General features: G+C 36.2%; 1 protein-coding gene across 2 annotated transcripts in view; it reads left to right on the top strand.

Annotated features, from left to right (window-relative positions):
* Positions 1-26822, top strand: part of brinp1 (bone morphogenetic protein/retinoic acid inducible neural-specific 1) — a 621084-nt gene that overhangs the window by 493443 nt on the left and 100819 nt on the right. The window lies entirely within an intron of this gene.

The following is a 26822-nucleotide window of genomic DNA, read 5'->3' as shown; positions in this document are numbered from 1 at the left end:
TAGCCTCAAAGTCTTAATTTTATCAGCATTGCCAAAAACAATGAACCAACCTTTGCTTTTGTGTAGCTGAAGAAAGCTCCCTGTTATCCAGGCTTTGATCTCATCAAGACAGTCAATGCAATTCAAGGAGTACAACCAGAACTCAGTTAAACTGAAAGTAATTTGCATCACAATGGTACATAATATTATGTTTCTTCAAGGTGTTTAGTAAAGGGAAGCATAACAATATGGGACCAGAGAAGATCCCTGAGGAAATTTACCTGCCAATGAAGCAACAGAGGAAAAGCAGTTATTTTATTTTAGATATGCTGTACTGTAAAAAAAACTTCAAAGTCATTCAATGGATGCTAGACATAAACTTTAGGCATCTATACAAAATGAAAAGATCAACTGTATCAAATGCCAAACCTTAGATCCATCAGAAGTAAAACAGACAATAATACGGAATAAATCACTGATCACTCTTACAAATTCGCTGAAACTAATGTAATACTGATACACCAGTAGTTTCCTTAACTAGGACTAGGTAACTACTGTATATAAAGTTCTCCCACATATAAGTCGGGGCTTGATTTTACCACATAATTTCTGATATTTTATATTGTCAGTCGTATAAGTTGAATGCAGAAAACTCACACTATTGGTCGAAGAGATTATGATATGCTAACAACCACCTGAGAGAGTAACCAAGGAGCACACTGCCTTTTTTTCAATGTATTTTGGCTACGTGACCTCACGGTAATACCCAAACTATTCCAAAGCGGCGTTTGCACTGTTTTGTGTTTTTTGTATCTCACACCCTCATACACCTTTACCCTAAGACCATCCCTTATCTACAATGGAGTGTTCGACAGGAGGATAATATGAAACTGGTTTTAATTTAAAAGTCTTTGAAGTGGCGAAAGAAATTGGTAACTGCGCTGCTGCAACAAAATTTGATGTGTTTGAGAAAATGGTGTGAGATTGGAGGGGGCAAGAAGATGTAAAAAAAAAATAATTAAGTGTCGCATTTTTAAAAGGGTCTGATTTTATGATCAATTTTTCGGGTTTCATGACCCGACTTATACATGAATATATATGATATTTATAACTTAAGGATCCAAAAGCAATTTTAATTAATAGTTCACCCAAAAGCATTTTTGAAATCTGAATGGACAACTCTGCTAGCTAAGATACTACTGATTTAAACACATGGACACAGTATCTTTAACAAAATCCTAAAGGTGAAGGTATGGGCATAATATATACAGTGGAACCTTGGTTCATGAACATCTCGGTACATGTACAACTCGGTTTACAACCAAAAAGTTCGCCAAACTTTTGCCTTGGTTCACGACCACACACTCGGTATACGAACAAGCCAGTTTCCCTTTAGGTTTGTACATGTTCAGTCTCTCCCTGTGCATTTCCTGTGCAGCAAGCAAGAGAGAGAAAGTGCGACACACACACATACAGGCGTGTGCGAGAGAGACACACACACACACACCACACAGGTGTGCGAGAGATACACACACACACACACACCACACAGGTGCGCGAGACAGAGGCACACACACACACAGGCGCACGAGACTGAAGCACACACACAGGCACTCCAGGCTCGCGAAAGAGACACACACACTCACGAAAGAGAGAGAGAGTGAGCGAGCGAGCAAGCGAGAGAGGGAGGGCTGAATGCATAAGGTAGAAACGGTTTGTTTTTGTTTTCAGTTCTGTTTACAGCGATCGGTTCATAGCATGCATTGTGGCAATGTTACTTTTTTTGATGGTTTATTAAATTACGGATTTTTCAAATGTTCATTTTTTCCCTGTGCTTAAAATTCATTTAAAAAAAAGTGCTTTTAGCGAGCGGTTCCTAGCACTATAGCGCAAACTATTGCAGTGTTAGTTTTCTCTGTTGTTCAAGGTTTTCTCAGTGTTATGCAATGTTTTTACATTTAGTTTACTATTACGCTGTGCATTCTATGGTATAATTAACTATATTGGTGCTTAAAACCTAAAAAAATATATATTTACATACAGTTCGTACAATCTGGAACAGATTAATTGTATTTACATGCAATCCTATGGTGGAAATTGCTTCGATTCACGACCAAATCAGTTTATGACCAGAGTTTTGAAACGAATTATGGTTGTGAACCGAGGTTCCACTGTATTTGTTTCTTTTTTTTAGGTATTATCATCTGCCCAAAGATATAATATATATTTTAAATGGGACACCTTACTGAATAATCCAACAGTAAATTTTATTAAAATATTATGTTATGTTCACGTATCTAGGGATATATATATATATAGATATATATACTGTATATAGCCACTCTGCCACCATGGTGCCCTTGTTTGTTTTATATAAAATTGTAATTTGAATGTGACCTCAGTAGACATTTCACCTCCAGTCAGTACCAATTAAAAGGCAAATGGCTTGAACATTGGAATACACTGCTCCATGACAGCACAGATGCTACCTATAAGAGCATTAGTATCACTTATTAAGCCTGCTATGAGGCATTTGTATATTTAAGGAAACCTGACTGTGCAGCATAGACTTGTTTCATCCAGGCAAAACCCTGATGTTAGGAATGAACCTGGGACTCCAGGGCAGCCAAGCAGAATCACTGACACCTGAGCCTTGCCATCTGTAATTTAGTATTAGTTTTTTTCAGAATACAAGTATACAACAGCAGAGTGACATTTATGTAGCTGAAAAACAACATTATATTATTGTAATGGCAGTCGGATTTAATTTTAGGACGCAATAGTTAAAACTATTTTTAATCTGCTTTTAAATGAATCTATAGTCACCTGAGTATGACTGATAACATGGTTAAAGGTTTTGATCATTTATCTGCACCATAAAGAGCTAATCTCTGAATAAAATATATTGATCCTTTGCAGCTAAACTGTTTAAATTCTGTTTGAGGACCGTTTCTGTATCTTGCCATCATATCATCTGTTGATGCACATTTAAAGACTGTCACTTTAATAAAGTCATGTTAGTCCCTAATTAGTTATGTCAATTTCTAAAGGTGGAAGACATGGACTGTTAGCAGTCAGGGCTAATAGGAAGCAGAGAGAGAGTTCAGAAGAATGGCATTCTATAAAATTGGAGGAAGGGCAGCAGCAGATGTGAAGTAACAAGATGTACAGGAGGACGGATACAGCTTGTATGGAAACTATAAAGGTGCATGGGAAAACAAGAGGCCTTACAGCTGCCAGAAACAAATGGACAAAAGATACAGATAACATTAGTATCAAAATGTAGTAGACTCGGAGCTGGAGTTTGAATGCAGCCTTTCCAGTGCTGTGTGGTTTTCTTGAGACCCCAACCCCATTCCAAGCACATACTTTACAAGATGGATGGGATGTGATTTAGATTTCCCCTGAAAGTGTTATGGAAAATGGCAGGCCAAATTGCAGAAGACAGGTTTGTACTGTGACTTGAAAATGAAGAACATGTTTTTGCAAGGACAAGACAAAACCTTTTATTCTGCTGGAGTCCTGGCACTTCCAGGCAGGTGGCGCAAGTGCATTGAGAAGGGTAGAGACTCCATTGAGAAATGACATGATCAGTTTTGTTAAGGTTTGTTCCATTTTCTAATAAATCCCATTTTCTAACCTTAGCTTGGCTCCCCCTCGTAGTTCCTTAAACACGGTGCAGACGTTTGCCTGTACAATATCAGTAAATGAAGGAGTAAGGGGGATTCCTAAGTTTTTCAAAGAGTTAACAACTAGAATAAAGGAAGGAAAAGGTTAACCTGAATTCTATAATAAGTGTGACCTGCCCAACTATTTAAATAAGGCAATATTATGGCAGACCTATATTTAAAACTCAAGAAAGTACAATACTTCACGTTGAGTTTCATTTTCTGAACTAAAGATAAAGACAATTAGTTCTGAATTCTAAAAATGTTGCTTGCTAACACTTGTTGTTTGGAGGGTCCCTTAATTTTTAACAGAAATTCTTGCAAAAAAGCATGACAGCTCATGTTTAAGTCATGACAGGAGTCTGCTTTGCGTATTGTTGGTTTCCATTTATGTTAATCAGTCTCAAACTGCTTTGTTTTTCTTTCTGTTTAAACAAATCTGTTCAGTGTACTATCTCTATATTCAGTCATTTGTACAATTTATACTTTCCTCATACCCGAGAGCTTGTCACAGTGCTCTGAATTGAATTGAACTGTTCTCTCTGCGATGGCTTTTCAGGTTATTTGTTATTTACTGGTGCAAACTCGTCACTTATTAATGATGGCAAGGATTTTTGTCCGCGGTTGTTGAGTTGGACTATTTTGGATTGTTGTGCACAAGAAAAACTAGGCTTTAACAGGTTGTGATTTATGAGCTACTTTTTTCAGAAACGATGCTATATTTTGGGTTGAATTTCAAGACATTTTTTTACCGTGGTTCTTCATCCATCTTGGCACCTCTTCCTCTTCTATTCACACTTGTATTTGTGCTTTACTGTTGTAAAATCTCTGAGGGGATGAGTTGCGTGATGGTATATACCCATTCTATCACTCTGAATATCACACCCCAAGCTCCCACAACGGGCTTTGATGGTATGTACATGACCCTCTCACTCTGACACCACGCACTGCTTTCCGCCATGTCATTTTTTCTTTCTCAGGAATTGGGCTATGTTTGAACAAATTTGCTATTTTTAAGATGTCCTTGGGCTACAAATTGTTCAGTAACCTAGCAACCCCGATTTACGTATGGATAATAGCCTAGTGTTAAATAAGCCACTGCCTTTGCCCTTCATCTCCTCCTTTAGGTGCTTTCTTGGAGCACTTTTAGCCACAGGCTCATTCCAGCACCGTGTGCTAAGAAGCATCTCTGGGAGTCTTTTCTCCCCTCCGCTATCAGGCAATTCAACCCTTCCACCCGATGTATTCATTAAGTTTAATTTTTTATTATTGATTGATTGGTTGGATTATCTGTCCTGTGAGTCTATATCCTGGTTTTGTTATGTTTCGGCTGCTGCATGCATTTGAATTTCCCCATGGGGGTAATAAAGATTTATCTAATCATACCTTTTGGTGGCACTATACTGGTTTTATTAAAATAGGAAGAAATATGGAGGAGGACGGTGAAACTGTGAAAATGTCAGTGAATACAGAGTTTAGCAAATCTGTAGTTTTTGTCAGAGTTTTGGGTGAGGCCCCGTGTCTACCTGTGCTTCTCTTTCCACTTTGTTGTGCTCTCTGGATTATGGCACAATATTCTTTATTTCACAGTGAGACATAAGTCAAGGATGTGAATTTTGATCTCTAAAAATGACAATTATTACAGTTATCTAGAAGCATCAGTGAATTTTATTTAAGCAAAAATCCCAACTAAATATGTTATTTTTTTCACACTACAATTAAAACTTGAAAAGTTTTTTTTTTATTAACTACTTTTAATCTGCACTCTACAATCTGTGCAGTTTGGCATATTTACTACATACGAGGTTATCTAAATGTAAGGATGTTTATTCAAGGTGGACTGTGGAACTGTGAAAGAAATGATTAAATCATATGGCTGAAACTGATATCCTGATAATATGAACATCACAGTAGATGTGATAAAGTGATACTTTGGTGCCCACCTCACTGATTATACCTGAAGCATCAAATCATCCTTTCAGGTTTATAAAATGTGTGTTCCTATTCACAAAGGGCGTACAGTCATCTGCCATTGTTCTCTATGAAATAGTCTTGTGGACTACAAATTAATCATTGTCCACCTCTTTTTCCAGTTTTATTTCATCTGAACATCTTGCTCACAGTAAACAATACCCCTGGAACCAATATTGCACTCAGAAAATTCAATCTGTGTGATTAAAACAGGGATGGGGTGGAGCAGAACAGAAGATGTTAAAAAATGGATGAGATTTCCAATGTGGTTATTTAGCTTGTGGGGAAAATAGCAATTTGCTAAAGAATCAAAGAGGTCTAGTCAGCTGAATAATGCTATTCATTAGATACAGTAGACACTGTCGCCATGTGGCCGAATGACATCGTCCCAGGATGATTGAAGTGATGTATTTGCTATAGTCTGTGTAGCTAAATTGAGATCTCAACTTTGAAAATAACTGATGACAATAGTAAAAAGAAAGCAAATCAAGACATCAATATTCAGTGCTTTTCAATTTATCCTGAAGCTTGAATGTCGGCACCTGATACGGCATAGAAAATTGCCTATTGTAGTGTTGACTAATCCTAAATGTATTTTTGTTTAACTGAGCTAAACGTTTCATTTGCAGAATTTCATCGACTAATCTGTTAGGTTGATTTTTTCACTTGGGGAATAAAATTATTTATCACATTTACTGTAGCATAATAAAGTACTGTCTGATTGTGAGTGCAATGTCTTCTTTCCAACAACTATTGTTAGTTTTGAATGGAAGAACACCCTGTGTTATCAATACTGTAGATATTTTGGTAAATAGGGCAAATAAGAATGGTTACCATTGATTTACAAGCTAATTTTCTAAAGAAATCTTCAAAATGAAAATAACGATTTGGAAAGTCTAAAGGCTTCACTAGTAACTATGGATTTCAACATTAAGTGTAATCCAACTTTTCATTTAACTTCAAGCACAAGACAAAAATACTGCATTCATGTATCCATGGATAAAAATGGAAGGCTTTATCTCATTTATTTTAGCTTTCCTTTTGCTTTAGCTAGTGATAATTAAAAAGGTTATAGCAGTGCAAGAAAAATTCCAGAGAAGAGCAACTAAGCTGATTCCAGGTCTGCAGGGGATGAGTTATAAGGAAAGATCAAAACAGCTGAGCCTTTTCACTTTAAGCAAAAGAAGTTTAAGAAGAGACATGACTGAAGTGTTCAAAATTATAAAGGGAATTAGTCCAGTGGATCGAAACTGTAACTTTAAAATGAGTTCATCAAGAACACGGGTCACAGTCAGATATTTTGTTAAGGGTTTCGCACAAACATTAGGGTGATTTCTTGACACAGACAACTGCGGACACATGAAATAAGTTACGATGTAGTGTGGTAGAAAGAAGAACTTTATAGACTTTCAAAACTTAACTTTTTTGCTATTGTGGAAAAATTATGTACATAGGACTGGTGAGCTTTATTGCGCTGAATGGCCTGTTCTTGTTTAGATTGTTCTAATGTTCTAACAAATTATAAGGGCATAAATAGTATTTTCCTTTTATTTTGTGCCATGATGGCAGGAACTAACAACAGGCACAAAACAGGAGCCAGCCCAGAATATGAGGCCAATTCAACGTAAGGTGTAGAACAACAACACTGACTCGCATTGGACAAGTAAAGGAATATCCTTCAACTTATATCAGTTAGAAAGAGATTGGAATCCCTGGAAGACATCCTGTGAACCACTAAGTGAATTCTATGGTGGCCACCATAGATGTTCTGTCGCCTATGTTCAGGCCCTGCTGTACACTAGACATATAAATAATGTAAACAATTGTCATTGGTGGAGGTGCACCCAAAAGTGACCGGAACATGATAGGCTATTATGATATGTTATATCAAAACATAATAACATTTACAAAGTGTGCATTTAATCCAATTTAGGGTTGACATGGGGCCCATTGGGTAAAAGGTAGGAAACAAACACGTAGAGGTTATATAACACATTTTCATACAAAATAAAATGTAGCTCAAAGTGCTTTACATAATGAAGAATAGAAAAATAAGAGACACAGTAAGAAAATAAAATAAGTCAACATTAATTAACATAGAATAAGAGTAAGGTCCAATGGCCGGGGGGACAGAATAAAAAAAAACTCCAGACGGTCGGAGAAAAAAAATAAAATCAGAATGCAATATCTAGTAGGCAGCAGAGTTAATCAATATGCCATTGTTCCAGTCTACAACACATCGTGAAAATAGAAAATGCATTCCTAGTACAATAAATTAATACAAACTGTTTGCATGCAATACAATATAGCTTATTTTTTAAATAGTACTCTTCACTGAGTGCAGGCGCAAAGTGCTGTGAACATTTCTCAGTTAAAATACAAATACAGATTACATTAATTACTAAATATAGGACTGGTACACATACAAATGCATATTTGTTAAAACACACAATGAAAAGGTAGAAACTGTTTAAACATAAATAGACAATGGAGAACAATATCATTTCATTAGTTAATTGATTAATTGATGAACGGTGGAGATTAAAATTGTAAAAGAGAAAGATAAAAACAAAGTCTCAGCTCTGGGAAACCTCGCTCAACCGGTCGCCTACCCGCTGCTGGGTTTTCGTTATTGGAGTTTGTGCTGGCCATCCAATCTGATGAGAGAATTGTTCCATTTGATCATTCCAACACTCCTTTATCCGAAATGACTTTTCCATAAAAGTCTAGCCTGGCAATAGATTAGTGGCACCGAGTGTCACATCCAGATACCGAGAAGAGAAACAGAACAGAAGAGGGTAACAATTTATAAATGTTGTGATATTTATATTTCTGTACAAATGGCTAACAAACAAATGACTATGCACCTGATGTATGTTTGGGAAGTGATTTAATACTGAGGCCAGGAAGCAGATCTTTAATCAAGGAGTTATGGAAATCTGGAGCAAACTACTGAGACATGTAGTAGAAGCAGAAACCTTGACAACCTTTAAGAAGAATTTGGATGAGATATTGTGAAAGCTTAGCTATTAGCTAAACAAATAAGTTTGATGGACTAAATGGTCTCCTCTCATTTGTCAAATTTCTTATCTTCTCAGGTATGAGGACGCAGGAAAAACTTACTCTGTTGTGAGGGTAGGGTACTGAGCAGAATGAGCTGTAATCTTCCGGGGGCGGTTGTTTTTATTGTGTCCAGACAAGAACGGGAGGGGTCATCTTGGGGCTGAAGGCGGGTGCATGGCATCATCCTGAGCTGTCTGTCAAATTGTGAAAGGAAAAGAAGACAGTGCCCCCTTCTTCTTTGCGGGATGGTACTGCTACCATTGACAGAGCCAGGAAGATGCATGCACAACAGAAGAAAAAACAAAGTGAGCATTTTATTTCAGATTTTTGCTTTTGTTGCTACCAGAATAATAACCTCAGCCAATTCTTAAATTGTAATACATTTTCCTGTATAATATTTTGTATGATTATGATAGTTTACAGTGAAAGAACAAATTATTAAAGCATAGTGACACATGTGGATTTACAGTCCTAAAATAAAATATATATAACTGCACTTTCCTCTTATGTCTGGCTGGGGTTTTGACTAGGTACAGTCAATTAAGTTGACTGACAAGTTAAACTTGATTTAGCACTATGGATTCTGGTCAAACTTTAACAATTCTGTATTGTAAACTGCAATCTGATATCAAGTCAGTAATGAGAGTCAGCGTTATGTACAGTAGGTAGGTAAAACAGTGAAGGATAAACACTTAAATAAATTTGAACAGTATACCACGAAAGCAACTTTTTGTAAGATTTAAAAAATATATTGACAAAATGTACATTCTTCAATATTAAGGAATACTTTAGCATGAAATTGCTGAAAAGCATGGGAAATATCTTGTCTGTAACAAACAATGACAGATGGGATAAGATTAAGGGCTGGAAAGAGCAATCCTGAAGCCTCAGCCAAGGAAACACTAAGCCAAATTGCATTCTACAAAATAAATAAATAAATATAAAAGAAAAAATGGAAAATGCCATACTAGTAATTTATGATATGTTAAAGATTTATAGATTAACACTGTAATGTTAATCCTCCTTGTCAGTTTTGCAGTATTGAAAATAAAGAAGAATTTGAAGCCCAGTCATTTTCAACCAAATCTGCTTTGAAGATTTTGAATCATTTTCTTGATTACTTGTGTTCTTTGCATGTTTCTCTACACAGTCTCTCCATGTTCCACCTGACCTTTCAATTTCCTAATCTTCTTAAAGCAATAAAGAATCTGGGTATTACCACACCACTCTTGTAGCATCCATCAAAACTAGGAAATAATTCCAATATAGGGAACACTTGTTCTTGAGCACACCAAGCCGATTTAATGATGCTAGTGTGGCCTAATGCACACCTTTTAGATGTGGAAAGAAAACTGAGGGAGAACACACAAATGGGATTGATTACAGGCCCTTCAAGCCACAAGGTAGCAGCACTTGTTCTTTTTCCTCTGGTTTCTTGGTGGTGAAGTCAATACACGGCTTGGCTGCAACAATCGTTTCTCGCCTATTTAATTGAACTCTTTTAGCAAGAAATACAAAGATTTTTGACACCTTGGGATTATACGAGTTGTCTGTCGTATATGTGCCAGACAGCAGGATAGAAAAGTGGGCATGATCTCTGCACTGGACTGTCTTCCTGAAGAAGTAGATAGATAGATAATGTCAGATAACAAGTCACATGCATCATAAAGGTTTGGGGCAGACACCCATATATTATTTCCTGGCTGCAAAACTGATTTAAATTTGAACAGATATGTTCATAGAGCAGAGTCCAAAACAGAACTGGTTTGTATTGAGGCAAGATGGGAGCTTTAAAGGGCAGAATGGGAAATTACATCATCGGCGCTGGAAGTGATGTCATTGTGACCGGAAGTGGCGTCATCAGTGGTGCCAGAACTATGTGGGATTTCCCGTGGATGGTCTACAAGAGACTGAGAGAGACAGCACACTCCACTACCCCGTGGTCTGGTGTAGAATTACCATCATTTAGGCCCTTCAGCTGTTTCCCAATCGCACATGTGTGACAATAGATAGATAGATAGATAGATAGATAGATAGATAGATAGATAGATAGATAGATACTCAATAAATAAATATCATTATTATTGTCATTAAATACACACCAGATTCCCTAAAAAGTAAGACAACTAAAAACAAAAGTTGCAGTTAGAGTCATTATTATGCATCATGCAGGCATATCGCTGTTGATATAAAGGAGCCCCCTTATTGTTTCTTGACACACTTCTGCTGAACAATTTGTTGTCTGAAAGTCCTCAGTGCTAGTGTGTCCCTGAGAGAATATACAGCATTGTTCAAAATGGCCATCAGTTTTGTCTTCATCCTCTACTTCGTTACTACCTCCAGGTGGTCGAGAATGTGTCCAATAAGTGAACCTACCTAAATAATAATAATAATAATACATTTTATTTAATAGGCACCTTTCTTAACACTCAAGGTCACCTTACAATGAAATTAAACAACATTAATAAAATAAAAACAAAGAGAACAATAAAATTAAATAGCAATAACGTACAGAGGTAGCACCAAACATACAAAGATAACAGGCAGTAACAGTGTTACATGCATACATGTAGTTGGTATGCCAGTTTCAAAAGAAAAGCTTTGAGAGTAGTTTTAAAATGTGTTATTGAGTCTAGACAACGGACAACGGATATGAGAGGGAAGAGAATTCTAGGGTTGAGGAGCACTATGAGAGAATGAACAGAGTTTGATGTGTGGTACAGAAAGTAAAGCTACAGATAAGGATCTGAGTTAGGGAGAGGGAATACAAGTCTGTAGGAGACCAGATAGGCAGGGAGGAGCAAGATTCTGAAGAGCTTTAAATGTTAAGAGCAGTATTTTGTATTGTTTTCGGTAGTTAACAGGGAGCCAGTAAAGTTGAGAGAGAATAGGTGTAACATATTCAGTGGATTTAGAACAGGTTATTACCTTCTTAATCAGCTTGTTAATTCAGTGAGCCTCTCTTGTCATGTCACTAACCAAATTAATAGAAGCTCAGTCACCTAAGAAATAACAGTCTGCGCTGTCCTTTCTCGTGTAGTTCCTGTTACCAGACTAGTCCATCCTTTCATTGATGTGGACCCCCTAGTACTTGTAGAAGTGCCCCACCTCTACATCCACTCCTTGAATTGAATCAGTTTGGTAAGGTGAAAGTCAATAACCAGTTCTTTGGTTTTGCTGATGTTACCTAATAGACAATTCTTTCTGCACCAAGAAACAAAATTCTCCACCTGACTCCTCAATTCTGTCGAATCGTCCTTATCGATACTCTCCATAAGAGCAGTATGATCATGAAAGTGATCGAAGTGGACTACCAATGTTTTTTTGTCTTGTGCCTGATGCTGATAGAAAATGCTTTGAGTCCTTTTGAGTTTAGAAAATGGAAAAATGTGCCAAGCACAGCATGTCGCTGCTGTAGCACTGGAGCTTGTACTCCAGTTTCCTTCCACATTCCAAAAATGCCCTTGTCAGATTATGTGTAAGCTCTGAATCGGCCTGGTGTGAGTGAGCATGGGTGTGTGGGTAAGAGCCCTCTGATGCACTGTTGCCCACTTTAGAATTTTTTGTTGCCTGATGTTGCTCGGATAGAATCCACCTCCCATTAAACATATAATAATAATAATAATAAAATAATAATAATAATAATTATTATTATTAAACATATAATGTGTAGCTCCTAGCTGGTGGAATGAGCTGCCCACCTCTGTTTAAAATTCTTACTCCCTCCATGTTTTTAAGAAACATTTGTTCTATGAATTTCTGTCTAACTGAGTTGTTACATTTTGAAACCAAGGAAGTGCAATTTGCTTATTTTCTGGTGTGTGCTTTTCACTTATGATAATCAATTTTGCAATCTTTTGTGTAAAACTTGACTAATGTTTATGCAACTATGTTGACCTTTTTTGCAAAAATGCATCTGTTAATCAAATAAACAGACATGTAAATGTAAAAAAATTTAAAAAAATACTTGACTTAAAATTTTAATTTGGAAGAGTGCATTCACATTTGTTCTCTGGATAATCAAACACTTCAACTGCAGTTAGCAGCTGGCATTTCAGAAGCCATGGCAGATTACTAGAATAAGAAGGTAATGGACTAATAATGTATAACAAGAAGTCTTACTGTATGTTTAGGGCAGAGGAAAGGCTCTAAAAGAGCTGAAGGAGGTGAGGGTGTCCCTGCTGTATAACACGTGGTTACAGCATTGTGGAGAAAGTGTGTCTCCTTGGTGTCGGATTATTGAAGGACAATGAAATGTTTATTGTTTTATTTTGAATGGTTTTGTCAGCTCATGTCATTACACTCAGCTCCTCAGAAATTTCCTCTCAATACATGTTTGATTTTTAATAAATGTTTGTCAGCAAGCGAAATGGATCTAAAATGAATAAACAGCATAGTGCCAAACTGAGACGACATCTGTATTATAATCTAATAAGTAATAAATTACAGGAAAAATGTTGGTTCCTGGCCAGTTTCAGATTTGTTTACGAACTCTCAATATAAATTCAGGATTGCTCTTTACTATTATAAAACTGCTTTATCCAATTTTTAATAAGCATATATCTATTCAAGATCATTTCAAAAGGATGTGCCTTATTCAGAGACTTGTATGTGTAATAAAAATGGGTTGAATTTTCATCAACTTACTAAAAGGACAGAATAAAAACGTAGAAGCACTTGTGATGTCTGGCGACTGGAGCCGGCAAATGAATCAAGGCAGTGCCGCCATTTAAATTGGATTTTCATGCTTCTGTGTGAGGTGTCTGGTGAAAAGATGAACTGATTAACTGTAATTGTGGATAATAAGGTAAATGTTCTGCTTAGCAGCTAGAACAGAATATCACAGTTTCCTTAAATGGGACTTGAAACATTCATGCCTTGAGATGGAGACAACTTGGGCAAGGCTTGTGCAATATTTGAAGAATACAGAGAAGCAGCTTGGCTTGTAAAAAGACCCCACTGGGACATATAAATTGACAGAGGGACCCACACAGCACTTTGTAATGAAACTAGTGAAATTATTTATTTAAAACGCTCATACTCCTTTTTACTATGTTCTACAGCAAACCTCAAAAGTACTCCAAAAAAGTACTCCATGGAAGGGATGGTCAAATAAATCAATGATGGCATTCGATTTTCCAACCATCATGTTCTTCACAACATCCTCCACAGTGTCCCAAGTTGATGCCGTGACGAAGTTGGCTTTTCGCATAAATTTGTTCAGGCGTTTTGTATTACTTGAACTCAAATTACTTACCCTGAGTAGAACAAAATACTGGCTTATAACAATCAGGTAAAACGTGTTGCTTGCTGCACACATCAAATGTCCCGACTCTTCTCAGAAAGTACAGTCTGCTCTGACTCTTCTTGTCTCAAGCCATTGTGTTCTCAGACCACATTGATTTATAGCTCCGCAACGCCTCCACTTCCTTCCCAAGATGTTGATTGTTCACAAGAGCTCCTTAACACACCAGAAGTCCACCACTAATTCTTTTGTCTTGTTGGAGTTGAGCGGCACCACAAGAGAAAATCTCCCACCAGCCACCTGTCCTCCAACTCGGCTTCATTATCAGTGCAACCTCTTTTGGAGGAATTATCTGAGAACTTCTGTAGATGGGAAGAGCTTGCACTATACTGGGTCACTATGTAGAGGGTCTACAAAAAGGAAGAATGGACAGTTCCCGAGGTGTCCCTGAATGACACACACCATCTCAGTCACAAAGCCCTCGAGCCTCATAAACTCTTTTCTGTTCATCAGGTAATTCGCAATCTGGGACTTTCTGGGAGCATCAAGATGCATAGCTCTTTATGCACAATTAATTACTACCTCTAATAACGGTATGCTAGACTAAAATAGTGAGTCTTCAGCCTGGATTTCAAAACTGAAACCATATATTTTTGAAGTTTGATTGTCCTTATGAAAACCATGACGCATGGGCACATATTTTTTTGTATAAGTTTTGTAAGGGAAAATAAGTAAAGAAATTTGAAAGCAAGAATACTTACCAAAATTGTTTTTGGTTCTAGATGATCTCATCTCATAACATGTAATGCTGTAGATTTTAGTCTATTTCAATACATGATAACTTATTTCTAGTGTAACATAACTGTTTAACTACAGAGGTTCTTAGTCCATGCCATGTACTGGTTTTCCCCAAACCTTTTGCATGATCTGTTTTATTAGTCTGATTTTTTTAATAATTACTAATCTGAAACACACTTGATGGGTTACATTTAATATCCTATCATAGAAGTTTGCATTTGCTGTAATTTAGAAGAGCTAAACTCTGGATATGTAAGTCTCCCCTGTGGTGTTTTGGAGCATATAATAGACAATTGCTGCTGGCACAGTTTGTTATACTATGCTAATAGGGGAAAATCTCAGAAGAAATGAAGAATAAAGTCACTTGGGATGTCCTAGCAAATGTAGCCTAAAGCAAGCTTTACTTTTGCTGAAACAGAGAAAAACTGAGATTCCATCTAATCATAAAACAAACAGCAGTTCACTATACTACTAATGGAAAGAGACTATTTTACCTTAAAGACTATAAGTGGCACTTTATTTGCCTAGATCATGTTCTTAAATTCAGAGCTGAAATATCATTTCGTTCCTAAAATGCCTTATAGGTTATGTAAGTAAGAACCAACAGTATGTTATTTAAATTACATTTCATTAATTGTGATTAGTGTCGGCAGATGGAGGCATGGAGGCTGCTAGGCAGTTATAAGCCTTGTTTGTATTTTGGATGCTTTGGTAGCAAATGTCTCTGAAGCTCTAGCAACAGAGAAAGGGGCAACAAATAATGACAGAAAACTACTGGTGGTCCTCCAAGCCAACACGTGGCAGCAGAAAATTCCCAATTTCAAGAGCTGTCAAGATGACAAGTATCTCAGAGACTTATAAGAGCACCTTGTCTTTTTAAAGAAAGACCTTGAGAGTACGGAGAACTGGGTCCAAAACACCCCAAGCTGTATTAATTATAAAAAACACAATAGCAACTTTTTACATTTCAGAACATACAACCTTAGTATGCTTTTCCAGCCATCTTCCGTTCAATGTTTCTGTTGCTCATTATAACCTTTACTTTTATTTGACAGTTTCAAATAGGCTTTTTCTTTGCAACTCTTCCTCATAAGGCAGTATCCTGGATTCATCTTTGCTTTGTTGTATGTCACTGGTATAACTGGTATCTCAAGTTCTCATCAATAAACTTTTAGGAAGAATCACCAGTTATATTTAATTGCAGTTCGACAAGCCAGACCCAAGTATTATTTCACACTTATAAGTATTAATAATGACAGTGAGAATCCTAAACATCTATTCTCTGTAATTGACCACTTGATTAAGCCTAGCCAGACAAGCCCTGTGGGTTGTTTCTGGTGAAACATGGCAATGGTTTCTTTAGTTTTTTCAAGCAAAGGTTAGGAATATCAGAGCACAAATAAAGCCTGCAATTGTAGATGTTTGGTATACAGTAGACCCACTGCCTACTTCTCTGAGCAGTGTTAACAGAGATTTCTCAGGCAAATTTATTGTGTATTGTGTCTCGATTGTGACTTTCCACTTCTGCCCTGGATCCCATGTTTTACAGCAGTTTGTCCACTTCTTGCCACTATCCACCTAAATAAAAGGACAAGTCTGTGTGTTCGTATGTCTGTCCAGGTGCTATGTGGTACTATGTCTCTGTTATATGCAATTTGGTATTGAATTCGTAAAAAAAGCAGTGCTAATGTTTGTGAGCTGCCATCTTTGGGAATGAAAAATGCAATGAGTTTTATTGCTACAAAATTGTGTGATGCACCATCTGTTGAAATGACAAATGCAATGTATTTTATGACTACATACATTACAATAATAGCAGCTCTCTATTCAAAACAGTGAACTTGAGAAGCTGCCAGCATCGAACTCAGAAGTTCTTGATTGGGAGTCAGCAGTTCTTAGCATTGCACCACACAAGCTGTCGTGTCAACTGTCTACCATAACCTGCTTTCTTTTTTCTTCGGTTATATTCTTGAATAAAAGCACACTTGTTTTGTTATACTTGTACTTTTTGTGAATGTGTTCATTTGATATTTGGACTTCAGGTTTCACACCTTATACACATGTCGTAAAGATGGTCCTTGGGTGTGTGTGGGAACTGTAAACATTTGAATCTGATGATTGTATATAGCGCAGGACTGAACTCTCTATACTATGCTGTTCTCAGCATCTCCTGGAGTTCATAAGAAATACCAACATGCAGCAACATGTGGACACTGGTCAAGATCGGAACAAAAAAACAAACGCGGTCACTAACCACAAATGCAAGAAGGCATGCAAATGAATATATAGTTGCATTAGTGCAACAACCTTTTCCGAAATGTACAATACAGGTCATAAAATTAATTATTCCAAATGTCATATATACCTAAGTCTCTCTTTTTTGGCAGCGCTGCTTTTACATCATGGATCAGAAGGTGCATACTAATTCAGCGTGAGCAGGAGCACTCAAGAATAAAACTGAATAAAAACAAATTGACATCCACAGTCATTCTCAGTCACTAACACCACTCACATCCACATCCACAGTTTTCCCAGCTTGCTGCTTATCAACACATTTACAGGACAAAAGATGTTGACGGAGAGGTGAGAATGGATTTAAGTGTTTTATTTTACCTACTCCATTTAGTATGTAGTGGTGGCCAATAATTTTTTTTTATTTCATGTTTACATGGAGAAAGACATAACAAAGATTCAAAATGAACAAGACCAAGTAGTGAACAACTCTGTAAAATAGCAAAAGATGTGAAAAATGAAAGAAATAATGACATAACTTGTGTTGCTTAATCCACATGTGTCTTATCCATTCATATGCTAAGAACATGCAAAATATATGCATTTTTTGCTAAAATACTATTAATTCTTAGTTTCAGAAAACTCATCTTAAAAGATAAACAGGAAAGGCACATTCAGATAAAAATGTGTGTTTAAACTGAAGATATGTCTCTCACCCCCAGTCATGGTTCAAGAATTCTGTCACATTTACTCTGAAACTTTTTTCTCCTGGTTTTTTGCATTTTTTTCTAATCTTTGAGTTTTGGTTCTCATTTTTGGCTTGGTTATTTGAACCTCTTGACAATATTGGCTCATATTTTCGAATACTCTTTGCCTCAGCTCTTCATTTCCTGATTCTTCTTTCAACTGTTGCTTTTAGCTCAACCATCCATCCATTCCTTTAACTCACTGAAAGAATTAATTAAGGACACTTTCAAAGAAATGTCATTTGTTTAAAAAGAAAGGTATAGCTAGGTGTCATTTCTATACAAGAATGGAGGATATTAATGTTATATTTTCCAATAATACTTACCAATGAAAATGACAAAGTAAAACCAGTAAAGGTCTAACTACTGAGCCCTGCGGGACACCATATTTACCTTCTGAGTAAAATTGCAGAGCATTGTCAGCATGTTTCTGTATGTACTGAAATCGATCTTAAGTCTTGTTTCACTCTTCCTCTGAATGGAACACTCATGTACATCTGTGGGCACTGTCCTTGATGTGGTAGTTAGTTGCTCTATGCAGAAAGGAACAGTGAAAATTAATGTTATATTTTCTAATCCATCCATCCATCCATTATCCAACCCGCTATATCCGAACACGTCAATGATACTTACTAATTGGAGTATGTAAAGTAAAATCTGTAAAGGTCTGAATAATGAGTCCTGTGGGACACCATATTGAACCTCAGAGTAAAATTACAGAGTACTGTCAGCACATGTACTGAAATCAGTATTAACTCTTATCTGACTCTTCCTTTGAAAGGAACATTCATGTACATCCATGGGTGCGGCCCCTGATGTGGTAGTTAGTTACTCTATGCTTGAAAAAACTGGTACACGTGCACCTAAAATCCAAAAACCTGTGTACCTTAAGCAGCTACACTGGGCTTGCAGTGCCTTGTATAGTACAGAGATATAAGAAACATTATTGTGTGTTTTTTATTATATTATTTCCGGTTGCTGTCAAAGACATTAATGGGCTTTACTAAACAAATTTAGCATCAGCTTATTTTGTACATTGACATAATGAGAGTTTAAAAAAAAATAAAAGTTTCTGAAAATCTTTGATCATTTTCGCAGAACTAGCATCATTGTTATTCCAGTCTTCATAACTAATAAATAAATATGAAGACGTAACAGCAAAGTAGGGCAGGGACAAAAATGACAGGTACAAATTAATAAGTTCTTCTTCCATTTTACCAATGCATAATTCATGCAATTTATTCAAAGAGTGTCCTGATTTAAAGATGGGGGTAGGGCTAATTTAAGAAAGTGAACAATAACTTACAACAAAGTCATTTTGTACCTGAGGTGGTAAGTAAAATAAATTATAGATAGCTGATTTTCTTTTCTTAGCATTCATTTTTATTATTATACGCCTTCAGTGTTTATTAATGGCTCTCGGTTCAAGTAGTAAATCTTGCTCAGGGGGAATGAGTTTTGTGAAGATGTGCTGCGGAGATGCTCTGAAACAGTTAGACCAGTATTATTGTTCTGAATCAGTGACAAATGTGCTGCTACCTGTAAAAGTACTTTTAACAGGATAAATGATCTCAGCTTAACATTAATAGCTTTTATATTTCTCACATCTGATGGATCTGGTTATCATTCTGGTTGTGTGTGTGTGTTATATTATTATTATTAAGGTCCGGAGTAAAAAAACACAGCCTGCTTATTGTACATTCAAAATTTCATTTAATATTTATATATATAGTTAATATATAAAAACTGTTTGTCAAAAGTATATTTAACTTGTGGTGGTTTAAATAGATAGATAGATAGATAGATAGATAGATAGATAGATAGATAGATAGATAGATAGATAGATAGATAGATAGTGTTGTCAACTGATGGATCACACAGTAATATAATCTATTTATTCTTTTTAATTTCACTAAATTAATCTGGAATTGCATAAACATTTCCAGTAAATGGATACATGGCTAGAACATTTGTCAAACTAGCCTCTCTGTCTTTTACAGGCTAGCATTCCCACTTCACAGAGCCACAGACCTGTGCTCAAGTCTCAGTTTGATTACATTCTCTGCATTGCTTACTTGCTATCCAGTAGTTTATATGAGTGTTTGGTTTGGCTACCTCATACCTTAAAAAAGTTAATTATCAGTGTGAAATTGTCCCCATATTAGTGGGTGTGTGTTGATGTTTGCATAAATGTTCCAGTACATGGCAGGTCACGCATGCGTTGCCAGGGCAGACATTGGCTACCCGTGACCATGAAATGAAAAAAATGAAGCAAATTTATTAAAAATCAAAAACTGAAACCTCTCATTCATATTCAAGTATTCAGGCCCTTTGTTGTGGCTCTCCAATTTGTGCTCAGGTACATTCTGTTTGCTTCAGTTCTCACTGTGATGTGCCTAGAACTTCATTAGAGTTCTCCTATGGCAAACTGAATTGATTGGTCATCATTTAGAAAGGCGTACACCTGTGTATAGAAGGTTCACAATTTACACTGCATGTGTGGAGAAAAACCAAGCTGTGTAGTCCAAGGGACTCTCTGTAGACCTTCATAATCAAATTGTGGTGATGCATTGATCAGAACAAGGGTATAAAACCATTTCTAGAGATATGAGTCTGACAAAGTGTACAGTGGTCTCCTTAATTGTAAAACAGAAGAAGTCTGGAACCTCTAGAACTCTCCCTAGAGTTGGCAGTTTAGCCAAATTATGTATTGAGGTAAGAAGGGCCTTAGTCAGCGAGGTGACCAAGAACCCAATGGTCACTCTGACATTCTCTCAGAAGTTCTCTGCTGAAATAGAGGAACCCATTAAAAGTACAACCATCTCAGTAGCATTCTGAGCCACTTTTGACTAAAGGGCATATGACAGTTTAAAGGACTGGTTTGTCATTTTAGGTTATTGAGTATAGATTGATTAGCAAAAATGGCAAAAGTATCCATTTAAAATTAAATTTACAATAATTTGTGCAGAATGTGAACGGGTCCAGTTGCTTCAATGTACGAGCCAACACATTTTTGTTCATTAAATATTTTATAAAAGTGAATCTTATTCAAAACGGAAAAGCAATAATAAATACATGTTAAATGCATGTTTTATAACAATACTTTATAATGTCATTTAGCTAAACAAATAGCCCAAATAGGCTTTTGGTGGCTCAATCACCCTCAGAGTGCAGAGACCAATTCAAGTGTTGTAAAAATGGCATTGAGTGATGTCCCATTGTTAATTGTGAATAATCTATAGTTAATTGTAGTTTACATTTCTTAAGCATAGTATTATTGGAAGAAGTCCCTGATGGAGAGTTAAAATCTCTGTTGAAACCTCAAGGTAAAGATTTTTGGTTGCTTTGGACCGTAATGGAGAGCAGGTCTGGAGGTCTGCCAATAAATATAATAAATTCAGAGAAATATTGAATCATTATAATGTGTGGATTATGCAGCCATGAGCTTGTTTTTAGTGTAACAGAAATACAGAGTACAGAAGTTGTACACTCTGAAGCTTACATAATTCCTGTCTTTATACATTAATTTCTAGATATATAAACTAATCTGTAACAGAATGCTTCTTTGTGTTAAGATAAATGAGTTTGTAAACCTAAGGGAAGTACACCATTAACATTTTATATAAGAAGTTAAATACCATAAACTTTGCTGACAACCTCTGTTTTTGTGACATGACCCATCACATGGCAGACATTTGACTGCTTTAGATAAAAGCAGTTTCCCCTTTCAACAAGTAAACAGCAGTTTATTGCTTGTACAAATATAATTTCCTTAACTCACACATTCCAATGTCTCACATTGTAATGGTGAATATTTGTAGCTATAATAAAAATAATAATACATACAGAATGAATGCTCAGTATTATTATTAGTCATTCTGTGTAAAGAAATGTCTGTATTGCATGAAAAGTGTTGATAAGTGAGTCTTTCTTCAATGTGCAGCAGTCAGCTAAATTGTACCATACGGCTTAAAGGACAGTGAAAGAAAGAGTTAAAACCTGTAAAACTTCCATATCCCTCTGCTTTTAAATAATATGTGAATGCATCAGCACTACTGGTACCATTATTGTATTGTAATGGTGCTAAGTACAGATATTGTAAGGTGAGATATTGCATTTCCTCATTAGTTTTAAAGATTGTTGGATTATATTAACACATCTCACCTTTATTTTAAGCCTCACTACATCTGATTAAAAACCAAGATACTTAGGACTCCAAATTACACTCAAGTACAAGAAAATGAGGGCTCTTATATGCATCTCATTAGAACTGGCCTTCCAAGGGTATCAGAACTGGAACAGAGTGCTTACTTAGCTTCCAGATTGCAGTAATGACTTTATTAAGCGCATTTATTACATAAAGTTTGCTATCTCAATGTCTAACATTCAGATCTCCATTATGTCTACTCAGCTAGGGGAAGCAAATATCTTCTTCATTATAGCATCAGGTTATTTTTTTAATTTCCTTTTTTGTTTTTTTTTTAATATTCCACAAAATATATCAACTACTTCTAAATCAGTGTCTGCTGGCAAGAAACACATATGTAGCTTAAAAATATACCTGATGTTCTGATGTATTAGATTTCTGCCATGTGTATGATTACTCCCTGCCATTAATGCCACAGTCTGTATTACTGTATTTTTCTATAGTAACCTAGGGATGCTCAGATCGATTGGCCCTCAATATAAATCACCTGATTTTCACTAAAAAGGACTTGATCAGTGATCGATAAATTGGCCGATCACAAAAGTCAATCATTTCAGCCCCTGCTTTTCTAAGGTCAGGTTAGGGAGAATGCACTGATACAGCATGTTGCCATACCCACCATACAATGGTACAACTTAGGATCCTAGTTGGCAACCCCTCAGGCAGATACACAGTCCAGTCCCACTCCTCAGAAATGACTATCTATACGCCACAGTCAGGTATTACGTCGGCATCCCCTTGGTCTGGTCCAGCTGCTCCAGTCTTGAACAATGAGGACTGCATGATCCGCATAACCCTTGGGGAATTGCGCCATATGACCATAGTAATGTACTGTAACTGACACTGCCTCACAATGCAAGTAATGTGCCTGATTTGGGACTCCATGACCAACCACTCATTCGACAACAAAGTCAAACCAGCGGTCCAAAGAGACACAGTATCAAAGCAGTCCAGTATTTGTCTCAGGTTACTGGATAGCATCCATGTCTTGCAACCATATTGTAAGACAGGAAGCAAAGATACCTGGAGAGTCACACACCCCTTTCCAGCGACCTCATGAACTCTCAGGCTCTCCCAATCCGTCTACTGACTTGACTTTGCCGACGATGCTGTGATCTTCACGGAGTCAATGGAGGCTCTGATCAGGGCTCTTGAGAGACTGAGAGAGGAGTCTGAGTGTCTGGGCTTGCGCGTGTCCTGGATAAAAAAATCAAGATCCAGGCTTTTCTAAGCTTTATTGTAATTTAATTGCAGCGATCCTTTATGCAAGCTGTTACGGAAGTTAAGCCATAAAGAAAGAGCAAGGCTTATTTTACCAGTCTGGGCTCTTCCATAGAGCAGAGAGTAGGAGGCGATTAGAATATTAGCCTTTACATTAAAGAAAGTGGAGTAATAAACTAAACTGAGAAAAACAAATCGGAGGAGTCATCTGCCTGTGCAGTTAGACAAATGCCAAGAAAAGTTACTTTAATGAGTTCAGACCTTTATAGTTTCAGTCTGGACTGCATGCTTGTTTAAAGTGCATCAGTTTACATGTTTAATCGGAAAACAATTTAGATAAAGAAAAATTGTTCTTAATAAACAATAGACTTGTTAGCTTAATAGCAAAATGTATCTTTTATTTCTAAACCTGTTAAGCATGTTAGTCCTGTGTCTTGATTAACGACTTATGAAAATTTGATACGGCTTTTCTGAAGATTTATACTGTGTTTATTATTTGGTGCTGTGTGTCATACAGCATACGTTTTGGAAAAAAACAAGTACTACATAATTAAACATAGTAATCCGTATTTATAATAATATCTCAAGAATTAGGAATGTCTAGCTGATACACTGAAGAAACACACACCTATTTAAATCTAGAAAATATATATTTTAACAGCCAAAAATCTCTAGTGTAGTTAATGAGTTAAAATGAATAAAACCTGTAAGTGCGTATATTAATTGATTTTATGAAAAACATTTATTTGGAGAGAGGTAGATAGAAATGGTGAAAACTACTTTTTTAAATGAAGGTTTGCTTTAGATAAGTACATTACAGAAAGAATTAAACAATATGACACCTTGTAGCTAATTAGAACCATTTGATTTTCTTTTATGCTATATGTATTATGGACACATGTTTTGTACATATTTTGTTATCAGACTTTTGGCTACCTCACCAACCAGTCAGTCTGTCTGAAAATGAAGTGCCATCTAAAGAGTCATGCTGTGCCATAGGTGATAATCTATACCTATTCTTCTAGGTCAAACTATCACTGCAATGCCCGCAGACATTGTCATTGATGATATGGAGGCCACTGTGGTTAATGATTCTATACCAAGTTAAAAATTCCAGCCTAGACAATACTAAAATGAAGTTTTCATATTTTGTGTGTCAATATGACTTTGAGTATTTCAATTTTCTAGGTGTGTATAAGAGTTAAATGGCAATTCTAAATTGTGGGGGTGAGTTTTATGATGCCAGTATGCCATCTAAGGCTGGTTCCTGTCTTGTGCCAAATAGTAACAAAACAGGGTGCTGCCCCATGAATGTGAACGGGATAGGCAAGTAAAACATTAGATTAATAGACTATTAAATATTCACTTGCTACAACTTTGCTAAAAGAAATTAGAACTGTAAATGTAAATTTTGCATAAATAAAAATTTGGCAGACTTTATTTTCCCCTGCTGTACTGCGCAAAAGCCACCACACCTATTTCTATAAAACTTACACTAGTATAGTGTAACTTAGAATATAGGCTAATGTAGGACTGGCGTGCTTTGTTGGGCTGAATGGCCTGTTCTTGTCTAGATTGTTCTAATAAAATTTTTGATTTTCTACATATAAATATATAGAAAAAACTAAAAGCTGAGCCAAACACAAAAGTTGATAATATCTGCTGTAATAATACTAAATTAATAGAACTATATATCCACTACGTGCCAGCAGCAGGTTATTGTGTGCCTTACTGACTTTGCTTAGAAGGAATGACAGTTTCTTTATTTATGATCTATCTATCTGATATTACATCTTACTTTTATTGTTATTGTAACATACTGTATATAGAACTGAATTTCTATCTGTCTGAGCATCAAACAAATGCCACCACCCCTGTTACTACAAAACTTTACAGTTATTTCCAGTATAGTCTAAGTTTAAATACAGGATAAAAATTGTTCGATGTTCTATGTATAAATATGTAGAAAAAATAAAAACTGAGACATTCTTGCAAGAATTTGGCTTTTTTGATGGATCTCTGTGCCAATATTTCCAGAACACAACATGATATTGACATAAGTTTTACTTCAGAAGAATCTGAAAAAACAATTTTAATAAAACAACACCAATTTCAGGAGTTTATGTTGAGCAGAATAATTATTGAGAATTTTTAAATATTTGAGTGTGTTGAGAAAGAATGCGATTTCTTACATTTGCTGCTCAATAACTCTTTCATGGCTGATCGTATCAAAAATCTCTTTTCTTAATGTTCATTTATGGCAAACCAAGTCGGGGGCAAATAGTAAGTGAGCACATGATCCCTTTGTGATGAGATCAATACTTGAGTTGGGGTAATAAAACTTATTTCAGAGAGTAGGAGTGAGAGGAACTTCTTTGCAAATATCTGCCAGGAGTGCTACTCAGGGAGAAAGAGAGAGTGCATACCAATCGACCCTCATTTATCTCTCAGCGATCGAGTTGTATTGTATTTATGACTATGTTGAATTCCACACACTGTATAACATTCCAATATTATTACTGTACTATTAAGATAACTATTGTTACTGTTTTACAAGTTGATCTATGCTACACCATTATTTTAATTTCTCTACACATATTTTTACAATAAAATTTCACAAGGCTTAATAAGCTCTGAAGCATAAGATACTAAATAACACTAAAAAAGATGTCTTAAAAATGCATGAGAAGGTTATTAGTATCATCAGACCATCATTTTATTTATTTTATACATGTCATGTACATTTTATCACCCTTCAGAGTTGGGTAGAACAGAATGCCAGACCTGCAGCATTTATTTAGAACATTAGAACGATCTGGAGGAGAACAGGACATTTAGCACAGCACAGTCTCAGCCAATTGAATCTTCCAAAATAACATCAAGTCTACTGTAGATTGGAAGGTCCCTAAACTCCTACTGTCTACCACACTACTTGGTAACTAATTGTCTATGGTTCTCTGTGTAAAAAAAACTACCTAATGTTCATGCAAAATTTACCCTTAACAAGTTTACCAATGTCTCCCCATGTTCTTGATAAAGTCATTTTAAAATAACAGTCTCGATGCACTGGACTAATTCCCTTCATAATTTTAAACACTTCAATCATATCTCCTCTTTATTTCCTTTTGTGTAAACTGGAAATGCTCATCTTTTTTCCTCATAACTCTTCCCCTGTAGCCCTGGAATCAGCCTACTCACACTTCTCTGTACTTTTTCCAGCACTGCTTATGTCCTTTTTGTAGTCTGGAGACCAAAACTGCACACAGAAGTCCTGGTGAGATCTAACCAATTAATTGTAAAGCTTGAACGTAACCCAAATTCACAAATTCCAATGTGGTTATACACCTGTTACTGACTTATCCATTGTTGTGTTGGTGACATCACACAGTGTGACTTTTGGGACTCTATCCCCGGCAACCATGTAATACGTCATTTCAACGAAAACCTAACATGCTCACAATAAAAATCAAAATATTGTGGTGGCAGAACAAAAACACAATGAAAATAAACATTCATACCACCTGAGCCATAACAATAGCCACAAAATACTGAGTTTGGAGCCTGACCCAATCGTTTTCCTTATGAAGTTTGAACATTCTCTCATTGTCATAGGCTTCATTTATGCCATAAAATTAGATTTTGTTTGTATAGAAATAGAAACACACCTGTCGAAGATGGGTTGAAATCTAAGT

Source organism: Polypterus senegalus, chromosome 9 (genome assembly GCF_016835505.1).
Source record: "Polypterus senegalus isolate Bchr_013 chromosome 9, ASM1683550v1, whole genome shotgun sequence".
In the NCBI taxonomy this organism is placed as follows: Eukaryota; Metazoa; Chordata; class Cladistia; order Polypteriformes; family Polypteridae; genus Polypterus; species Polypterus senegalus.
Note: the sequence above shows the minus strand (reverse complement) of the source record. Positions and strands in the feature narration are given on the sequence as shown.